This window comes from Oncorhynchus kisutch, linkage group LG3 (genome assembly GCF_002021735.2).
Source record: "Oncorhynchus kisutch isolate 150728-3 linkage group LG3, Okis_V2, whole genome shotgun sequence".
NCBI classification, from domain to species: domain Eukaryota; kingdom Metazoa; phylum Chordata; class Actinopteri; order Salmoniformes; family Salmonidae; genus Oncorhynchus; species Oncorhynchus kisutch.
This window is the reverse complement of record NC_034176.2, coordinates 45,898,453-45,919,884: the sequence shown is the minus strand read 5'-3', so window position 1 is coordinate 45,919,884 and position 21,432 is coordinate 45,898,453. Positions and strand designations below refer to the sequence as shown.

Genomic DNA, 21,432 nt, shown 5'->3' with positions numbered 1-21,432 from the left:
TCGCACAACTTTTTATTTCGGTAAGAATAGAGTGGCAGAAACTTGCTTTGGGAACAGTCCGAAACACAGTACATCATGAATGTTCTCGCTCTTATCACAACACTGGCAGAGACGGCTGATATGAGAGGAGTTCAGAGGTAGTATGTGTATGCACATCCAGTTACTTTTAGATACTTGGTATGAAGGGTCAAGTCATGAAAAAAGGACACATCATATTAATAGTGGACTTTACAGTAATGAGTGATTGGGGAGGGATTGGTGTTTCATTATAGAGTCAGAGGAGGGCCTCTAGCCCAGGCAGATCCCAGTGCTAGGCACATGTCTTTAATTTGTTTATCCCAAACCTTAACCCTTAACCAGAATGACTGCCTCAACTTAACCTTCAAAAATCTATGTTTTCAATTTCACAATTTTGTGAGGTCTTGTTGCTCATGCCAGCTTTTAGTTCAGCTCTGTTCAATAGGAGAGCTTCTCTCCCACTAGCAGACAGCAGGCTACTCCTTGTGACTCCAATTTGGCACCATGCAAAAACCACAACAACAAGGCTTAGATTGTCCATGGTGAGTGGGGCTGTGAGAGTTCCACATGGACTAACAGTATTTCTAGGCTGAGAGAGGAAACTTTAATGAATCTAATTATTTGTGAAATATAGATGTAATATACTGTCACACCCTGATCTGTTTCACCTGTCTTTGTGCTTGTCTCCACCCCCCTCCAGGTGTCACCATCTTCCCCATTATCCCCTGTTTATTTATACCTGTGTTCTCTGTTTGTCTGTTGCCAGTTTGTTTTGTTTCGTGAAACCTACCAGTTTTCTAGTCCTTCCCGGTTTTGACCTTTCTGCCTGCCCTGACCCTGAGCCTGCCTGCCGTTCTGTACCTTGCCCCACCTCACTGGATTATTGACCCCTGCCTGCCCTGACCCTGAGCCTGCCTGCTGTTCTGTACCTTGCCCCACATCACTGGATTATTGACCCCTACCTGCCCTGACCCTGAGCCTGCCTGCCGTTCTGTACCTTGCCCCACCTCACTGGATTATTGACCCCTGCCTGCCCTGACCCTGAGACTGCCTGCCGTTCCGGACCTTTTGCACCCTCTCTGGATTACCGACCTCTGCCTGCCTTTGACCTGTCGTTTGCCTGCCCCTGTACTATAAATATACTTTTGTTTCTTCGACACTGTTTGCATCTGGGTCATACCTGAAACCTGATAATATACTATATAATATAGCAGTGCTTATTCTGTTTTCTCTTTCTCCTCTTGCTTTTTCTTGGCTAGTTTATGGGTGTGTGGATTTTGTTAGTTTGAATATTGCATGGTTTGGTGAGCTGCTTCTTACTTTGTATCTCAATCTGCATGTGTTTACTCTTTGTGTGTGTGTATATGAACACACGTCTCTGTTTGCGGTTCTGTGCCTTAGAACTATCTTTTGGTGGGTGCTGGTATTTGTGGTTGGGGGTGTCGGGGATTATCCTGCACAGAGGGACAGAGGGAGGGATGGAGGGAAGGCGGGTAGGGATGGTGGGGACAGATGTAGTCTGTGTGTTTGTTCCCTGTGTGTGTGTGTGTGTGTGTGTGTGTGTGTGTTCTCAGCGGGAGTGTGTGTGTAACGCAGGCAATGAGATTGGCCCTAGTAGGGGGTGGCATAGTGAAATCCAGTTGATTGCCAGCCTAGCCATATCACCAAGGCTGTTGGACAGTAGATAGTCTCTCTATGTCTTTCTCTGTTTCTCTGTTTATGTCTGTTTCTTTCTCTCTATTTCTTACTGTCTCCTTCTCTCCATTTGTTTCTCTGTTGCTCTCTCGGTCTCCTCCTTTCTCTCTCGGTCTCCTCCTTTCTCTCTCTCGGTCTCCTCCTTTCTCTCTCCCGGTCTACCCCTTTCTCTCTCTCGGTCTCCTCCTTTCTCTTTCTCAGAGAGTGGCGCTTGCAACACCAGGGTCGTGGGTTCAATTCCCGCTGGGGCCACCCTTCTGAAAAATGCATGCAAGTCGCTTCGGATAAAACCGTCAGCCAAATGGCATATATTACTATTGTGAATGTGTTATCATTCTTTCAGACAACTATCACAACAAACCCAACCATATTATTCAATATAATGTATTTGCACACACAAATGACAAAGAACATCTTCATATAGTCTCATTATATTTTCATTCCATGTGTGGATAGACAAAAATCATCCAAGGGAGATCTATAAACAAATTCAACAAGGACATGAGAACAACATAGGACACTAACTCAAAAAAGTTCTGGGACACTGTAAAGTCCATGGAGAATAAGAACACCTCCTCCCAGCTGCCCACTGCACTGAAGATAGGAAACACTGTCACCACTGATAAATCCACCATAATTGAGAATTTCAATAAGCATTTTTCTACGGCTGGCCATGCTCTCCACCTGGCAACTCCTACCCCGGTCAACAGCACTGCACCCCCCACAGCAACTCGCCCAAGCCTTCCCCATTTCTCCTTCTCCCAAATCCGTTCAGCTGATGTTCTGAATGAGCTGCAAAATCTGGACCCCTACAAATCAGCCGGGCTAGACAATCTGGACCCTTTCTTTCTAAAATTATCTGCCGAAATTGTTGCCACCCCTATTACTAGCCTGTTCAACCTCTCTTTCGTGTCGTCTGAGATTCCCAAAGATTGGAAAGCAGCTGCGGTCATCCCCCTCTTCAAAGGGGGGGGACACTCTTGACCCAAACTGCTACAGACCTATATCTATCCTACCATGCCTTTCTAAGGTCTTCGAAAGCCAAGTCAACAAACAGATTACCGACCATTTCGAATCTCACCATACCTTCTCTGCTATGCAATCTGGTTTCAGAGCTGGTCATGGGTGCACCTCAGCCACGCTCAAGGTCCTAAATGATATCTTAACCGCCATCGATAAGAAACATTACTGTGCAGCAGTATTCATTGATCTGGCCAAGGCTTTCGACTCTGTCAATCACCACATCCTCATCGGCAGACTCGACAGCCTTGGTTTCTCAAATGATTGCCTCGCCTGGTTCACCAACTACTTCTCTGATAGAGTTCAGTGTGTCAAATCGGAGGGTCTGCTGTCCGGACCTCTGGCAGTCTCTATGGGGGTGCCACAGGGTTCAATTCTTGGACCGACTCTCTTCTCTGTATACATCAATGAGGTCGCTCTTGCTGCTGGTGAGTCTCTGATCCACCTCTACGCAGACGACACCATTCTGTATACTTCTGGCCCTTCTTTGGACACTGTGTTAACAACCCTCCAGGCAAGCTGCAATGCCATACAACTCTCCTTCCGTGGCCTCCAATTGCTCTTAAATACAAGTAAAACTAAATGCATGCTCTTCAACCGATCGCTACCTGCACCTACCCGCCTGTCCAACATCACTACTCTGGACGGCTCTGACTTAGAATACGTGGACAACTACAAATACTTAGGTGTCTGGTTAGACTGTAAACTCTCCTTCCAGACCCATATCAAACATCTCCAATCCAAAGTTAAATCTAGAATTGGCTTCCTATTTCGCAACAAAGCATCCTTCACTCATGCTGCCAAACATACCCTTGTAAAACTGACCATCCTACCAATCCTCGACTTTGGCGATGTCATTTACAAAATAGCCTCCAATACCCTACTCAACAAATTGGATGCAGTCTATCACAGTGCAATCCGTTTTGTCACCAAAGCCCCATATACTACCCACCATTGCGACCTGTACGCTCTCGTTGGCTGGCCCTCGCTTCATACTCGTCGCCAAACCCACTGGCTCCATGTCATCTACAAGACCCTGCTAGGTAAAGTCCCCCCTTATCTCAGCTCGCTGGTCACCATAGCATCTTCCACCTGTAGCACACGCTCCAGCAGGTATATCTCTCTAGTCACCCCCAAAACCAATTCTTTCTTTGGCCGCCTCTCCTTCCAGTTCTCTGCTGCCAATGACTGGAACGAACTACAAAAATCTCTGAAACTGGAAACACTTATCTCCCTCACTAGCTTTAAGCACCAACTGTCAGAGCAGCTCACAGATTACTGCACCTGTACATAGCCCACCTATAATTTAGCCCAAACAACTACCTCTTTCCCTACTGTATTTCATTTATTTATTTATTTTGCTCCTTTGCACCCCATTATTTTTATTTCTACTTTGCACATTCTTCCATTGCAAATCTACCATTCCAGTGTTTTACTTGCTATATTGTATTTACTTTGCCACCATGGCCTTTTTTTGCCTTTACCTCCCTTATCTCACCTCATTTGCTCACATCGTATTTAGACTTGTTTATACTGTATTATTGACTGTATGTTTGTTTTACTCCATGTGCAACTCTGTGTCGTTGTATGCGTCGAACTGCTTTGCTTTATCTTGGCCAGGTCGCAATTGTATATGAGAACTTGTTCTCAACTTGCCTACCTGGTTAAATAAAGGTGAAATAAAAAAATAAAAATGTTAAATGAGAGAGACAAATCTGTCATACTCATTGCATGAGTTTGGGACTACTTCAAACATTTTCTTGCTATTCCATAAACTAGCTACCACAACGAAGCTAGCTTTCACAACAAAGACAGAACATTTTAAGCTGTAGTCAAATGTAGGATCTGGAATACTTTCTAATTGTATGACCTGACTAGGTAAACATTCGTGTTTCCTGTTCGCTTCACATGGTCAGGAACAACTCCTGTCACAGGCAAGCTACCCTTTCTGGGGAAGAACTGTGTGTGCGACTTTTCAGAATGCGGCTGGGGGAATGTGTCTATATGACAACGTCTATTTCATTGACAGACTGGTCACAACCTTGAGGAGTATAAGACTAATGATGTCTTCTTGAGCCCATGCAGCATCTGAATTTGTTATAGTATCTGTGTGTGTTTGTGTGCCAAAAAGGCACTCCTAAAGCCTTAAGAAGCCCCTCGGCGTGTCCTCCTCCTTTACATGAACAGGCTTAAGTTTGAACATCAGATCTCGTTCTTCAGAAGAATGAGGGTTGAAAAGAGAGGGAGGGGGGAAAGGGAGAGAGACGTTCTGGAGATAACGCCTGTTATCGGGGTCCAGAAAGTCTCTGTTTCCCTGCCCCCTCTCTTTCTCGCTCCTTCTCCCTCTTGCTCTTTCTGTCTCTCTCCCCTTCTCTCCAGCAAAGACACCGACTGCAGAAATCTGCCCACCGATCCCCGACTGGGTTTCAAATTAGACTCTTTACAAAAACTCCACACCAGCCGCCCAACCCTCTCCCCCCTCACACACACCCCACCCCAGACACACTTTTCTCCCCCTCCCCAGCCATTCGTGCTTTAAGATCTGGGTCAATCGTATCAAACACTCAAAAGAGCTCTCTATAGTCTGTGTGTGTATGGCACATTGATAATGAGGATGGTGATGTGTGTATGAGTGTGTGTGTGTGTCAGAGAGATGGGCAGGGGGGTGTCTGGGTTAAAAACAGGGTGTTTCGGGGGAGTGTGTGTGTGTGTGTGTGTGTGTGTGTGTGTGTGTGTGTGTGTGTGTGTGTTTGGGATCTAATTAAAGATGCCTCTGGCATGCAAGTGTGTCTGGGCGCAGGCGTTGGCATACACCCCATGCTAATGTCTGGAGTGTGAGTTTACTGTTCATGGCAGTCTGGCACAGGGCAGTGCATGCGTGTGTGTGTGCATGTGTGTGTGTTAACATGGCAGCCTGTGCCATTTAGATTTGGATAGGTTAAAACAGACAGACAGTCAGAAAGAGAAAGATAACAGGCTGCCTGTCAGTCTGTTTAGCTGCACCAGAAGGTCCCAGGGTACAGTCTAGTGTAGTGTGGAGCGCTGACTCCTGATGCTGAATCACACACACAGTTACATGCACAGATGTAGGCTTGAAACAAATGCACAGAGGTAGCTAAGAGCTTACAGAGGTAGCTAAGAGCGTACAGAGGTAGCTAAGAGCGCACAGAGGAAGCTAAGAGCGTACAGAGGTAGCTAAGAGCCCACAGATGTAGCTAAGAGCCCACAGATGTAGCTAAGAGCCCACAGAGGTAGCTAAGAGCCCACAGAGGTAGCTAAGAGCCCACAGAGGTAGCTAAGAGCCCACAGAGATAGCTAAGAGCGTACAGAGGTAGCTAAGAGCCCACAGAGGTAGCTAAGAGCGCACAGAGGAAGCTAAGAGCCCACAGATGTAGCTAAGAGCCCACAGAGGTAGCTAAGAGCCCACAGAGGTAGCTAAGAGCCCACAGAGGTAGCTAAGAGCCCACAGAGGTAGCTAAGAGCCCACAGAGGTAGCTAAGAGCCCACAGAGGTAGCTAAGAGCCCACAGAGGTAGCTAAGAGCCCAGAGAGATAGCTAAGAGCGCACAGATGCATACAGGCACCTCCCTTCCCCCACATATCAACCAACCAATACAAACACGTGTGCACGCACACACTCAAACACACAACCCCCCCCCCCCCCCCCTCACGCACACACCCTTGTTTACATGCTCACTGTCCAATGTAGCACATATGTTGGTTTTCACACAGTAACGTACTGTAGCTCTGACAGCCTGCTGTCACTATCTGGCACATTACATCACAGTGGATATAAACAACCAGGTTTGACACGTGGATCACTGATGGAGTGAAAGCAGGATACGGGGACTACTCTAACTTCCTCTTTTACTCCTCTTTCTCATTAAACCGTGATGGATCTTGTGTGCTTGTGTAGCTCCTGGTACCAAACTACAGTCACTCATTTCACTGGCTGTTTGTTGTCAAGAGAAAGTCAATTAGGATCTATGTGTGTGGGCAGGGTGTGTGTGCATCTGTGTACTGTACTGGATATGAGCAAGGGTGTGTGTATGTGGTTTGGGGGATGTGCGTATGGGTGTTTGGAATGGGGGCAAGTAGACATATGGGGGAGGTCTGTCTGGTCAATATAATTATGGGCTAGTGAACAGTGGTGGAAAGTACTCAAGTAAAAACTCTTTAAGGTACTACTTAAGTATTTTGGTATCTGTACTTTACTTTACTATTTATAGTTTTTGCAATTTTTACTTCTCTACATTCCTAAAGGTAATGTACTTTTTACTCCATACGTTTTCCCTGACACCCTAAAGTACTCGTTACATTTCGAATGCTTAGCAGGACAGGAAAATGCTCCAATTCACACACTGCCTCTGATCTGGCCGAAGCACTAAAAATAAATGCTTCACCTGTAAATTATGAGTGTTGGAGTGTGACCCTGGCTATCTGTAAATTTAAAAAAACAATTAAACAAAAAAAACAAGTATTATTGTGTCGTCTGTGTGACAATACAGAGGCGGATGCAAGATGCAAGCAACGATGGTTTAATGAATACAGTTTACAGCAGCAACAGGACAGACAGACTGTACTCAGACGGAATCCGACCCAGGGACTAGGGCGCATCTTCCGATGATAGCGTGCTGAGAAATCCAGGGGAGTGTGTCCGGATGGGTAGGAGGGAGCACAGCAGATAATCCACACAAGGGCGGTGAGAGATGAGCACGGACACACGACACAACCTCAGAGAAGTAACAACGATCTGACAACAAGAAACACTGGTTACAGAACATATAAAGGGAAGATAAGTGATTCCAGCTGGCACAAACAATCAGGCCGAGATTGGGAACCACGCCCACACAAACACGGGAGAGAGGAGGCAGTGGATTCATGAACCGTGACAATACCCCCCCCCCTAGGAACGCCTCTCGGCGTTCCCAGGCGAATTTACCCGTCGATTGAAATCGTCGATAAGGGAGTGATCCAGAATGTCCCTAGCAGGTACCCAACTTCTCTCCTCCGGGCCGTAACCCTCCCAGTCCACCAGGTACTGGAATCCGCGTCCCCTCCTTCTAGAGTCCAAAATACGATTGACAGAAAAGGTGGGTTCCCCATCAACAAGTCGTGGCGGCGGGGGAACCGGGACCGGCGGGTTAATGCGTGCCTGAAACACAGGTTTTATTTTAGACACATGAAAGGTAGGATGAATTCTCCTATACGCCAGAGGAAGCTTGAGCCGGACCGCCACCGGACTAATGATCCTGGTGACTTTGAACGGGCCGATAAATTTGGGGGCAAGCTTGTTCGAAACGGATCGGAGTGGAATGTTCTTAGTAGAAAGCCACACTCTTTGGCCAACGACGTATACCGGAGGCTTCGACCGGTGGCGATCGGCCTTAGCCTTGGTGCGCGCCCCCACCCGGAGAAGAGTCTCACGGGCTCTGCTCCATGCGTGACGGCACCTCTGGATGAAAGCGTGAGCGGAGGGAACAGTGACCTCGGACTCCGTACTGGGAAAGATAGGTGGCTGGTAACCTAAACTACACTCAAACGGAGAGAGACCCGTGGCTGCCACTGGCAACGAATTGTGAGCGTACTCAACCATAGAGAGTTGTTGACTCCAGGAAGAGGGATTCTTAGAAACCAAACATCGCAACACTCTCTCCAAATCTTGGTTGGCCCTCTCCGTTTGACCGTTGCTCTGGGGATGAAACCCTGAAGACAGGCTGACACTCGCTCCCAGTAACCTACAAAACTCTTGCCAAAACTTGGACACAAATTGGGGCCCCCTGTCAGAAACTACGTCCATCGGCAGGCCATGTAAGCGAAAGACGTGATCCACGACAGTTACCGCTGTCTCCTTGGCAGATGGTAATTTAGGCAAGGGAATAAAATGAGCCGCCTTCGAGAACCGGTCCACCACGGTCAAAACAACCGTCTTGCCCTGGGAGGGCGGGAGGGCGGTAACAAAATCTAGCGCGATGTGGGACCAGGGTCTCGAAGGGACCGACAGCGGTTGGAGTAACCCATCTGGGGGTCGATTAGAAGTCTTCCCAGTGGCACAAACCGAGCAAGCCAAGACAAAACTGTGAATGTCACGAGCCATCAGTGGCCACCAAAAGCGTTGCTTAACCAAAAAGCTAGTGCGACTGACTCCTGGATGACACGCTACGTTGGAGCAATGCCCCCACCGAATAACATCGGACCGACACCCCTCCGGCACAAACAACCGATTAGGCGGGCAACCGGGCAGAGGCGTTACCTCTTCTAAGGCCGTTTTGACCCTCGATTCAACCTCCCATGTGAGTGTGGAGACCACTAGGGTCCCGGGTAGGATGCACTCGGGAGTGGATGGGCGTTCGGAATGGTCAAAAATGCGAGAAAGGGAATCGGGTTTGACATTCTTGGAACCCGGGCGATACGAGAGAGAGAAGTCAAAACATCCGAAAAAGAGTGCCCACCGCGCCTGCCTGGAGTTGAGTCGCTTGGCGGTTCTGATATATTCTAAATTTTTGTGATCGGTCCAAACTATAAAAGGTACCCCCGAACCCTCTAACCAATGGCGCCACTCCTCCAGTGCTAACTTCACTGTCAACAACTCTCTGTTGCCAATGTCGTAGTTGCGTTCCGCAGGTGATAACCGATGGGAAAGGAACGCGCAAGGGTGCATCTTGTCGTCAGAAGAGGAACGTTGGGAAAGTACCGCACCTACCCCCACCTCTGAAGCGTCCACCTCCACCACGAACTGACGCGAGGGATCGGGAGCTATGAGGATGGGAGCTGAAACAAAGCGGCTCTTGAGTTTGGCGAATGCAACCTCGGCTGTATCGGACCACCTGAACGTCACTCTGGGGGAGGTTAAGGCGGTAAGAGGAGCGACTATCTGGCTAAAGTTGCGAACGAAACGCCGGTAGAAATTGGCGAATCCCAGAAACCTCTGTAGGGCCTTACGGGAATCTGGGCTTGGCCAATCCACCACAGCCTTAACCTTGTCAGGATCCATGCGAATACCTTCAGTCGAGACGATGTAACCAAGGAATGGAACGGATTGTGCATGAAAAATGCATTTCTCCGCCTTGACAAAAAGTCCATTCTCCAACAACCTCTGAAGCACTCGTCTGACGTGCTGAACGTGTTCCTGGAGAGAAGAAGAAAAAAATCAGTATGTCATCCAGGTAAACATATATGAACTGATCAATCATATCTCTCAGCACGTCATTGACGAGTGCCTGGAAAACCGCTGGGGAGTTGGATAGCCCAAAAGGCATGACCAAATATTCGAAGTGCCCTCTGGGGGTATTAAACGCGGTCTTCCATTCGTCCCCCCCCTTATGCGAACCAAATGATATGCATTCCGTAAATCCAACTTAGTGAACACGGATGCTCCCTGTAACCTTTCAAAGGCTGAGGACATCAACGGTAAGGGATAGGTATTCTTCACTGTGATGTTATTCAACCCACGGTAATCAATGCAAGGACGCAGAGAACCATCCTTCTTCCCCACAAAGAAGAACCCCGCCCCCGCTGGAGAAGAGGAAGGACGAATGAATCCAGATGCCAGAGAATCAGAGATGTATCTCTCCATAGCCTCCCTCTCAGGAACAGAGAGTGAATATAACTTGCCTTTAGGCGGAGACTCACCTGGCAATAATTCTATTGCACAGTCATAGGGACGATGCGGAGGAAGAGAAGCAGCACGGGACTTACTGAACACCTCCTTCAGGTCGAGGTATTCAACGGGCACGTTAGACAAATCCACTGCCTCCTCTAGAAACACAGAATCAGACACAGACGAACAAGCAGACACCAAACAGGACTCAAGGCACTTGTTACTCCACATGGATATAGAGTTATGACCCCAGTCAACCCTGGGGTTGTGTTGGGTGAGCCAAGGGTGGCCGAGAACTAATGGTGCAAGGGGTGAGTCCATGAGTAGAAATGATAGTGTCTCAGTGTGATTGCCAGAAGTGATGAGTGTAATAGGTTCAGTGGTGTGAGAAATGTTGGGGAGTTCTTGACCATTGAGAGCGTTGACGGATATCTTGTGCGAGAGTGAGGTGATAGGAATCTGGAGTTTGTGAGCGAGCTTGAGGTCCATGAAATTACCCTCTGCTCCTGAGTCCAGTAAGGCTTGGGTGTCGTGCGTGTGGGTGGCCCATCTTAGTCTTACCGGGAGGAGAGTAGATGATGAGGTCTTCTCTGTGGTGACACCACCCGATAGTAGCCTCATGCTTACTACCGGGCCTGATCTTTTACCGGGCAGGAGTGGATAAAGTGGCCCGCTCTACCACAGTAGAGACAGAGTCCTTGGGATCTCCGCCTCTCCCTCTCTTCCCGGGAGAGGCGAGCTCTCCCCAGCTGCATGGGTTCGTGAGCGGAGGCTGAACTGGCCGTGTTCCCGCCGCTGGCATGCCAGCCCTCCATGTCGTTATACGGTCTGTTAGGGCATGCTCGGCGGCCAATACGACTCAGACGAGCGTCGACCCTCAAGGCTAGTTCCACTAGTCCATTTAAATTCCTGGGAAGGTCCAGAACATAAATCTCCTTCTGGATCCGGTCCTCCAGCCCATGCAGGAACATGTACCACTGCGCCTCCTCGTTCCACTGACACTCTGCGGCCAGAGTGCGGAATTGGATGGAGTATTCCGATACTGAACGGTCTCCTTGGCGAAGGTCAGCGAGTAGTCTGGCCGCCTCCCTACCCGCCACGGCCCGATCGAAGACCCTTCTCATCTCCTCGGAGAGTGTCTGGAAAGAGGTGCAGCATGGGTCCTGGTTCGCCCACACCGCCGTTCCCCAAAGAGCCGCTTTGCCTGATAGCAGTGTGAGTACGAATGCTACCTTAGACTGTTCACGGTTGAAGGTCCGTGGCTGCAACGAGAATTGCATGGAACATCTCGTAAGAAAAGCTCTGCAATAGTCAGGATCACCTGAATAACCCTCTGGTGTCGGTAGCCGTGGCTCTAGCTGGGAATCCGGCTCTGGCGGGGCGGGTTGAACTGCCGGTGTAGGTGGCGCATCGAGACCCCTCAGATGTTGTAATTGTTGGGTCAGCTGGGATACCTGCGTCGCAAGGGCTTGTACTGCCCGACCTGTGCTGGAGATGTTCTCCTCTTGTTGATCCATTCTCGTGATACTGCGGGAAATGAATTCGGTCAGACTCGTTGAACTCGCTGCATCCATGGTCTGGTCAGATCGTTCTGTGACAATACAGAGGCGGATGCAAGATGCAAGCAACGATGGTTTAATGAATACAGTTTACAGCAGCAATAGGACAGACAGACTGTACTCAGACGGAATCCGACCCAGGGACTAGGGCGCATCTTCCGATGATAGTGTGCTGAGAAATCCAGGGGAGTGTGTCCGGATGGGTAGGAGGGAGCACAGCAGATAATCCACACAAGGGCGGTGAGAGATGAGCACGGACACACGACACAACCTCAGAGAAGTAACAACGATCTGACAACAAGAAACACTGGTTACAGAACATATAAAGGGAAGATAAGTGATTCCAGCTGGCACAAACAATCAGGCCGAGATTGGGAACCACGCCCACACAAACACGGGAGAGAGAGAGAGAGAGAGAGAGAGAGAGAGAGAGAGAGAGAGAGAAAGAGAAAGAGAAAGAGAGAGGGAGGCAGTGGATTCATGAACCGTGACAGTCTGGTTTGCATAATATAAGGAATGTGAAATTATTTATACTTTTATTTGTCCTTTTGATACTTAACATTTACTTTTGATAATAAAGTATATTTAAACCAAATACTTTTAGACTTTTACTCAAGTAGTATTTTATTGGGTGACTTTCACTTTCTATTAAGGTATTGGATACTTTTCCCACCAACGTGGGTCCTGAACTCTGCCTATCTAGATTTAATATGGGAAGAGGGTACGGAAGAGATGAAGACAGGAGGAGAGAGGGAAAGAGGGAGAGAAATAAAGAAAGAGAAATAGTAAGTAAGATGATAGTGGCGGCAGGTAGCCTAGTGGTTAGAACGTTGAGCCAGTTATCGAAAGGTTGCTGGATCGAATCCCTGAGCTGACAAGGTAAAAATCTCTTGTTCTGCCTTTGAACGAGGCAGTTAACCCACTGTTCCCAGGTAGGCCGTTATTGTAAATAAGAATGTGTTTGTAACTGACTTGCCTGGTTAAATAAAATAAAAACATTTGCTGTAAGGTGGAGAGGAATGAGGAGAGAAGGACCTAAAATCATTCTTTGTAACCCTCTCACCTGGGACCATGAGACTAAGATGGAGAGATGAAGGAAAGGGGGGAGAGAGAGGAACTGACAAAGAAAGAGGAATGGTAGAAGTAATATACCCGGCCGGGTATGGCCCCAACGCTCCAGCGCCATCCATTTTCAGGACTAGTTGATTCGGCAGGTGAGATGAGAAGGGAAGAGGGTGGCTCTTTCTTTCTGCCTGTCTGTCTGTCTGTCTGTCTGTCTGTCTGTCTGTCTCTCTCTCTGTGTCCTTCTCGCTTGCTGTCCTTCTATCTGTCCCTCGTATTCTCATAGTGGTTCTCTGTGACATATCTAATAGCCTGTGTGCCTCCGTGCTGTATACCCCACTGCTTCTCCAGACTGACACACACACACACACACACACACACACACACACACACACACACACACACACACACACACACACACACACACACACACACACACACACACACACACACACACACACTGAGACGAGGGGGGCGGAGGTGGAAACATTAGAACATCAGGGTTTTAGCAGGGGGTTTTGATTGACCAAGCACTTAAGACTATTACCATCGCCCTCCTCACCCTCTTGCTCACCACCCTCTCACCCTACCTCTCCGCCCTTCCTCTCCCCATACCCCAAGTCCTCAGGCTCTCATTGTGACTGGAAATTAATGAACGCGATCCTCAGTCCCTCCCTCATCCCTCACTCCCACCTTGGGCTTTCAGCTTAAACCTCTCCTATGGTGTTTTCACCATCAAGGTCAAACCAATGCCATGTACAGTAGTACAGTATTGCCCAACAGAGATTTGCCAATGTCACTGTCTGGTGTCCTTGGTCTGATTTTAGGGGACAGACAGTTTACAGTTACAAACTGATAAATATGATACAAATTGGATTGATTGGATTTGATTGATTGACACAACAGCATGGAAGTTCTTTCAGTCAGTGGGTGTGTAATAGGACTTGGTCTTTAGAGTCCAGTCCTATATTGGCATTTCCTCTCCGATGCCCTTTTCCCTCCAGCCTTCCACCCTACTACCCTTCACCCCTGACCCTAATCCTACCCAGGGGCTTCATGACCACACAGACTAGGCCCACCCAAACAGCCCACCCAGAGCTCCCTGTCCTGACTCTCTGCCCCACTTTATCCCACTTTATCTTAACCACTGCCCAGCAACCCCAAAGAGCTAACCCCAGACCCAAAGAGCCAGACCTAGCCCAACCCCAGAAACACAGTCTGTGTGCCCATCCGCCCGTCTGTCTGTTGGTGTCTGTGTAATGTGGGACCTCTCCTGCTCCCTCCATCTGGTGGTCAGTGGGTGGTCCTGTCACCTCTCCTTAAACCAACTGGAGTGTGATGGTCTAGCAAACACTGACTCTGTCTCCACATTAGTGTGTGTGTGCGTGCGTGCGTGCGTGCATGCGTGTGTGTGTGTGTGTGTCTATGATGAGCTGAGGTCATTGTGCACTTGTGCCACCCGTACTGTAAGGTGAGAGGATCTTTGCCCCAACTCTAACTGACATGGTGGAGGACTGCCAGATGAATGAACTTTCTCCCTGAGCTCCTGTAAACACACACTGTTAGCACTCAGCTAAATACACACTCACTTAGTTAAATAACACTCCGCTAGATGACCTCAACATTATCAACAGTTGGCTATTTCTGGTGAGAAAATATACTGGGAAAGGTATTGTCGATTCTATCGATTTACAGTGTAAAGTAAACAAACACTTCCCGTCCCCCCTCCCACTCTAACTTTTTGGAGTGTGTAGCCGTAGCATGCGCCTCATTGCCCTCCAGAGGACATGCTCTCTGCTCATAAATAATGTCCATGTATTATTCACAGCTGCTTCGCAAGCTCCCCCTGCTAATGCCTCCTAATGTGCCCAAACACACAGTTTCCACACAGCCTGGCCTGCACTCACACACTCACAGGGCCAGGTGACACAGTGACAGACAGAGACCCCTTATACAGTTCAGGCCAGTGCACAGGGAGGCTGGGTGACTTTCTCTCTCTCTCTCTCTCTCTCTCTCTCTCTCTCTCGCTCTCTCTCTCTCTCTCTCTCTCTCTCTCTCTCTCTCTCTCTCATGTATGTAATCATAACCACTGAAGCACACTGTATGAACTCTCTGTCCTCTCTCTCTTTTACTCTCGCTCTCTCTTTCTCTTGTTTGTGCATATCTCTCTCACTCTCTCTGTTTATCTTTGTACCTCTCCCCCTCATCACCTATCTCTTCATTGTCCCTCTCTAACATCTTTTGTCATTTAGCAGACACTCTTATCCAGAGCGATTTACAGGATCAATTAGGGGGTTCTTCAACAATCTGAGATGCTAGGCACCCTCTCTATAGCTTCCATATCTCCATGTCAATATGGGTTCATATCTCCCATATTGATATCTCCCATATCAATATCTCCCATATCTCTAATATATCAATATGGGTTCAATCCATTTTCCCACACATGCATCATAGTTTCTGACTGAGCATTGACTCAGTTAGCTTGAGGACACAGTGTGTCAAAGCCAGGGTATGGTATTACGACAGAGTCAACCTCATCCATATGTAACAGTGCCTTTGTGACTCTGCTTAGGAGGTGAATGCAGTCTGAATGAAGAGAGGTTTTAATGTGCAGTACACCAGGGCACACTGTATGATAAAAATAACTATTTTTCAAAGTACAGTACTATGTGATTTTTTTACATGACTTTCTAAGACAGCTGAAACAAAGTAATGGTACCACTATTGACGTAGTAAAAGGTTTATCCCTGAATCGGTCATAATGCACTCTTGACCCGGCCATGTGGGGATTTTGTTTTGATGAGCCAGGATGTCTTGATAAAGCCACAACTCCTCACATCACATGGTGCTGTTGTCCCGGTTAGTGACTGATTCAGAGACAGAGGCTCTATTCACTCTGACCATGTCTCTCACCCTCTCTATCGCTCCCCCACTCTCTATCTCGCCCCCTCCCTATCACTCCCCCTCTCTGTTACTCCCTCCCTTTATCGCTCCCTCCGTATCTCTCGGACCACATCTAAACTTTTCAAACATTACAAAGGTCAACCATTGTTTGGTTAGTTTTACTTTTACTCCTTTGGCTGGTGGTTTCCTCAAGCTTGCTGGAAATATGAAGGGGAAATCTGAAAATATACATTTTGTGGGTTCATTTTAAATTAGCATAAAAAGAGAATGGCAAAACCCCCTACTTTGGCAATTGATTTACAATGAATCTTGAATGAGTTCGAGAGGTTGGTTGGCTTACTCACAACATGATTGATATGACAGGATCAAGAACATGATATTCACATACTGAATCAGACTGTTGTGGTTGGTTTTCACTACCCTGGAGTTGTGAACTACCACTAGTACAGTGACTGTCACACATGCCAGATTAGTTAGAGAGGTTGGCTTACATGACGGATATGACTATCATGAATATGATGTTCAGAGTCCAAGGCAGTTGTGGTTTATAACTTCGCTGGAGTTGTGATTCATTATGGGTGTGTAATATATGCAGCCCACAACACATGCTGTGTGTCCACCACTACCTGTCTATCCACATACCACAAGTTCTCCACTAGTTGTTGCTTAAAAGACCATATCATAAATCTCTCTCTCTCCCTGTGAGCATCTATCTGTCACCCCCTCTCACTCTCTCTCTCTCTTCCTCTCTCTACCAGCATCTATATCTCGCACACTCACTCACACCCACACACACACGCACGCACGCACACACACACACCAAAGTGACATTCACAGACCACTCCCACTGGCCACCCACTTCAATTAATGTCACCATGTCATTGAATTTAGGATAACCTCTAGAGCCGATGTCCGGAACCCTGCAGAAATGCAATTAGCATAATAAAAAAATCCACATGACAATCTGTCTGTTTTAGCTACCCATATCAGTTTTTTTGCCTTGGATGCATCTCAATCCACCGCATCCCCCGATGTCGCACTTATGCATCTGTGGTGACAGAGCTAAAGCGGTGTTTGCCAGACCATGAGATATCCCCAAAAAACGGTTCTCTCACAAAATCGTATGTAGCGTCCGAGAGGTTAATTACCCTTCTATAGAAAGATGAGACTCTCACGAACACAATGGTGCTCTCTGTTTTGCTCTACGACCGCCACAAGCATCTTGGGACTCCTCTTAAGACGGTACAGCCAATCTGCCAACGTCTGTCTGTAGCGTCCGAGCAGTTTGGCCTACACACTAATATGACCCCTCTGTGGAAAGGTGAGGCTCTCACAAACACGTACTTGCCAGTTGAAACATTTTATGGAACTATACAGTACATGTATAATTTGTAAATGTTTCCTGATCGTTCCTATATCTGAGAGATATAATAAAGATCCACAAACATTTTTTATATATATTTTTTTTTACATTGTATTTAACCACTTATTTTTGGTATTGAACAGACACTTCAGAACAAACTTTTTGGGGACTGTCTATGGTTCCATGTAGTGAATCTGTTATTCAATGCGTTTGTATGGACTAATAGCCAAATAAGGCCAAATAAAATTTATAGCCAATTAAGGCCAAATTAAACATCAAATATACACTACCTTTCAAAAGCTTGGGGTCACTTAGAAATATCCTTGCTTTTAAAATAAAATCAAAAAATGTTGTCCATTAAAATTACATCAAATTGATCAGAAATACAGTGTAGACATTGTTAATGTTGTAAATGACTATTGTAGCTGGAAACGGCTGATTTTTAATGGAATATCTACATAGGCGTACAGAGGCCCATTATCAGCAACCATCATTCCTGTGTTCCAATGGCACGTTGTGTTAGCTAATCCATAGTAGGCCAGCGTCCCGGAGTCGCCTCTTCACTGTTGACGTTGTGAGGCGTCTGCTTCTCAAACTAGACACTCTAATGTACTTGTCCTCTTGCTCAGTTGTGCACTGGGGCCTCCCACTCCTCCTTCTATTCTGGTTAGAGACAGTTTGTGCTCTTCTGTGATGGGAGTAGTACACAGCTTTGTACGAGATCTTCAGTTTCTTGGCAATTTCTTGCATGGAATAGCCTTAATTTCTCAGAACAAGAATAGACTGATGAGTTTCAGAAGAAAGCGCTTTGTTTCTGGCAATTTTGAGCCTGTAATTGAACCCACAAATGCTGATGCTCCAGATATTCAACTAGTCTAAAGAAGGCCAGTTTTATTGCTTCTTTAATCAGAACAACAGTTTTCAGCTGTGCTAACATAATTGCAAAAGGGTTTTCTAATTATCAATTAGCCTTTTAAAATTATAAACTTGGATAAGCCTACACAACGTGGAACACAGGAGTGAGGGTTGCTGATAATGGGCCTCTGTACGCCGATGTAGTTATTCCATAAAAAAATCTGCCGTTTCAAGTTACAATAGTCATTTACAACATCAACAATGTCTACCCTGTATTTCTGATCAATTTGATGTTATTTTAATGGACAAAAAATGTCATTTTCTTTTAAAAACAAGGACATTTCTAAGTGACCCCAAACTTTTGAACGGTATTGTGTATATATATCTTTTTTATACTAGGATCTTAATATTAAAAGTGTGTGAAAAATTCAGTGTGTGAATAAGAGAGGGAGAGAGGTCTTACCTGAGTCCCTGTGACACTGAACCTGTGTTTAGGGTTTCCACTGTCTTCCTCCTCTTTTCCTCTTCTCTCAACTCCTCTGTGTCTGATCTCCTTTCAAAGCCTCTGAGAAAATCTAAGTGTTAGATAATTCCGTTCAATGTTTCCCTTTCTCCTCCTTTATTTCCCTCCTTTCTTTTCTTCCTCTTTCCTCTTCTCTGCTGTTTGTGGTGTGCTTGCCCCGCGTTACACTGAGGATATGTGTGTGTGTCTGCCTCTGTGTCAAAAAGAGTGAGTGAGTGAGAGTGTGGTGTTGAGTTTGATTCCGTTGAGTGTCAGAGCGACTGACAGAGAGAGAGAGAGAGCGACAGAGAGAGAGAGAGAGAGAGCGACAGAGAGAGAGAGAGAGAGAGAGAGAGAGAGAGAGAGAGAGAGAGCGCAAAGCAAGCACAAACACATCGACCCCTTAGGGAAATCCCTCCTCCCTCTTCCACCTGCCCCCTGCTCTCTCTCCATCAACCCCTCTCTCCCATTCTTCTCTCTGATTTATTTGTCTTTCACATACTTTCTCTGTCGATATTTCATCCCAACACTTTGAAGGGACTTTTGAAGCTTTCCCTCCTTTTTGTTACTATGCATATTTTGATGATTTCTTTTCAGACATAACTATGCCTTAAGACGTTCTTAAACATATTTGTGAAGACATCTTGAGACATCTTACTGTGAAGATATTTCTTGGGAAATGATGACGTGTCTTTAAAGCCTCAACGTTGTGTGTCATTCAAGATGTATCCAGGCATCTAAAGATGAAGGCTGAGTATATAACAGCATTTGATTTTTACTTGAATACAAATGTGAGTGGGTTTTTCAACCTTCCCATTTCTCATACCATTCAATATAGACATTTATTTGAGAATGAGACTTTGAGTAAAAATCTTTGACCTTTTCAGTTTATTGCTGAGAGACTGCGCTTATCACTTGACATAAAGTGGAATTAGTGGCACTTATGAATAAGGTCTGAAGGTTTTTTCTCTCCTCAATCAAGATCGTTAAAAGCTTTGGGAAAGGCAAGCACATCTTAGCCTTTGTGTCATTTCCTTGATTTTGTAAGGAATGTATTAGCAGTAGTAATTATTGAAGAATAGATGAGAGCAGCAAATGTACCAAGTCCACCTCAGTTTTCAATGATCGAGACACATCACCAACGTACTTATCAAAATGCTCAAAGTTCCACAGACAATCAATGCATCGATTATAACTTTTAGTCAGGAATGCGTGTTCTGAATGAGTTCATTGGATTCATACAATCTAGGTGAACATCGCTAATATTGTTCAGATTTGGTTGGAGGTTAGAGCATGGTGCTTTTATCAACAGAATTGTGGGTTTGATTTGGGCAACATACAAACTGTACTAACTGTATGTTGACTGAAAGCCTGAAAGCCTTTGTTAATTCACCGTAGTAATATCTCAAAGTACATGCATGGCTGAAAGGCGATTGAATAAGTAAGATCCTCAAGTGACCTTTGGGACTTTGGGACTCCCAGACAGGTGTATTGGAGGGGTCTCTTGATCTCATTCCATTGGACCGATTACACTCTTCAGCTTTAGCCCCATAATCTGTTCTTCTAATACAGTGGCAAGAAAAAGCATGTGAACCCTTTGTAATTACCTGGATTTCTGCATAAATTGGTCATCAAATTTGATCTGATCTTCATCTACGTCACAACATTAGACAAATATATTGTGCTTAAACTAATAACACACAAATGATTGTATTTTTTTGTCTATATTGAATACATCATTTAAACATTCACAGTGTAGGTTGTAAAACGTATGTGAACCCCTAGGCTAATGACTTCTCCAAAACCTAATTGGAGTCAGCTAACCAGGAGTCTAATCAATGAGACGAGATTGGAGATGTTGGTTAGAGCTGGCTTGTCCTATAAAAAACACTCACAAAATTGGAGTTTGCTACTCACAAGAAGCATTGCCTGATGTGAACCATGCCTCGAACAAAAGAGATCTCAGAAAATCTCCCCCCCCACACACACCTCCCCCAACCCCCACATGCACACACACACCCTTTATTTGCTGCATATGCCCTTTTCAACAGTTATATTAATCTCTATTTGTGTCTCTGCGCTCTCTCTCCCTGCTGTGTTTTTTTGGTGTGTGTGTGTGTGGGTGGGGGGGGAGATTTTCTGAGATCTCTTTTGTTCGAGGCATGGTTCACATCAGGCAATGCAAAAAATCCAGCATAAAATCCCTCCCTCTACGTAGAGGGAGGGATTTTATGCAGGATTTTTTTTATCACAAATGAAAAGCTGCACCACTGTCGAGGTTCTCCTTGGGGGGTGCACTTCACCGAGCAACCCTGCTCCTCTTATCCTACACCCCTGGGATTCACTCCCCACTCCTCTACTCCTCCCTCTCAACCCTCGTTCTCTTCCCCTTTGCCTCCCTCCCTCATTCGTCTCATCACCCACTCCTCCCTCCCTTCTTTCCTTGTTAGTTCATCATCTCATCCGCCTCTCTTCATCTCCTTCCGATGCTCCAGCTACCTAGAGCTCTGATCCCAGTTTCCACGAAGGCCTCCAACTTTTCTCTTCCTCTTTGTCTCCTTATCAGACTGTGTCTGGGTCTGAAGTCTACCTCACTCTTCCCAGACACTTCTTAGCTTATCTCCTTCCTCTCTCCCCGCAGCCCTCCCTCTCCTCCTCCCCTCTCCTCCTCCTCCCTTCTTTTTTTATCTTCTTCATATGATAAACACTTTTTTTTACGCACACGCCTCTTTATTTTTGGTAGCACTTTATTTGGATAGCCTGGATTTTCCATCTGTAGATGCTCTACAGATGATCATACTATCAACAAACTGTCTGTTGATATGCAACTGCTTGCTAAGGCAGGATAAGGT

The 21,432-nt window shown here is 46.3% G+C and overlaps 1 protein-coding gene across 2 annotated transcripts in view; it reads right to left on the bottom strand.

The window, feature by feature from the left end:
* Positions 1 to 18,862, bottom strand: part of hs3st1l2 (heparan sulfate (glucosamine) 3-O-sulfotransferase 1-like 2) — a 28,620-nt gene extending 9,758 nt beyond the window's left edge. For both annotated transcript variants that reach the window (XM_020475835.2, XM_020475840.2), the window contains exon 1: positions 18,542 to 18,862. The gene's annotated coding sequence lies outside the window, so the exon portion shown is untranslated. The remainder of the gene's footprint in view (positions 1 to 18,541) is intronic.
* Positions 18,863 to 21,432: the final 2,570 nt, after the last annotated feature.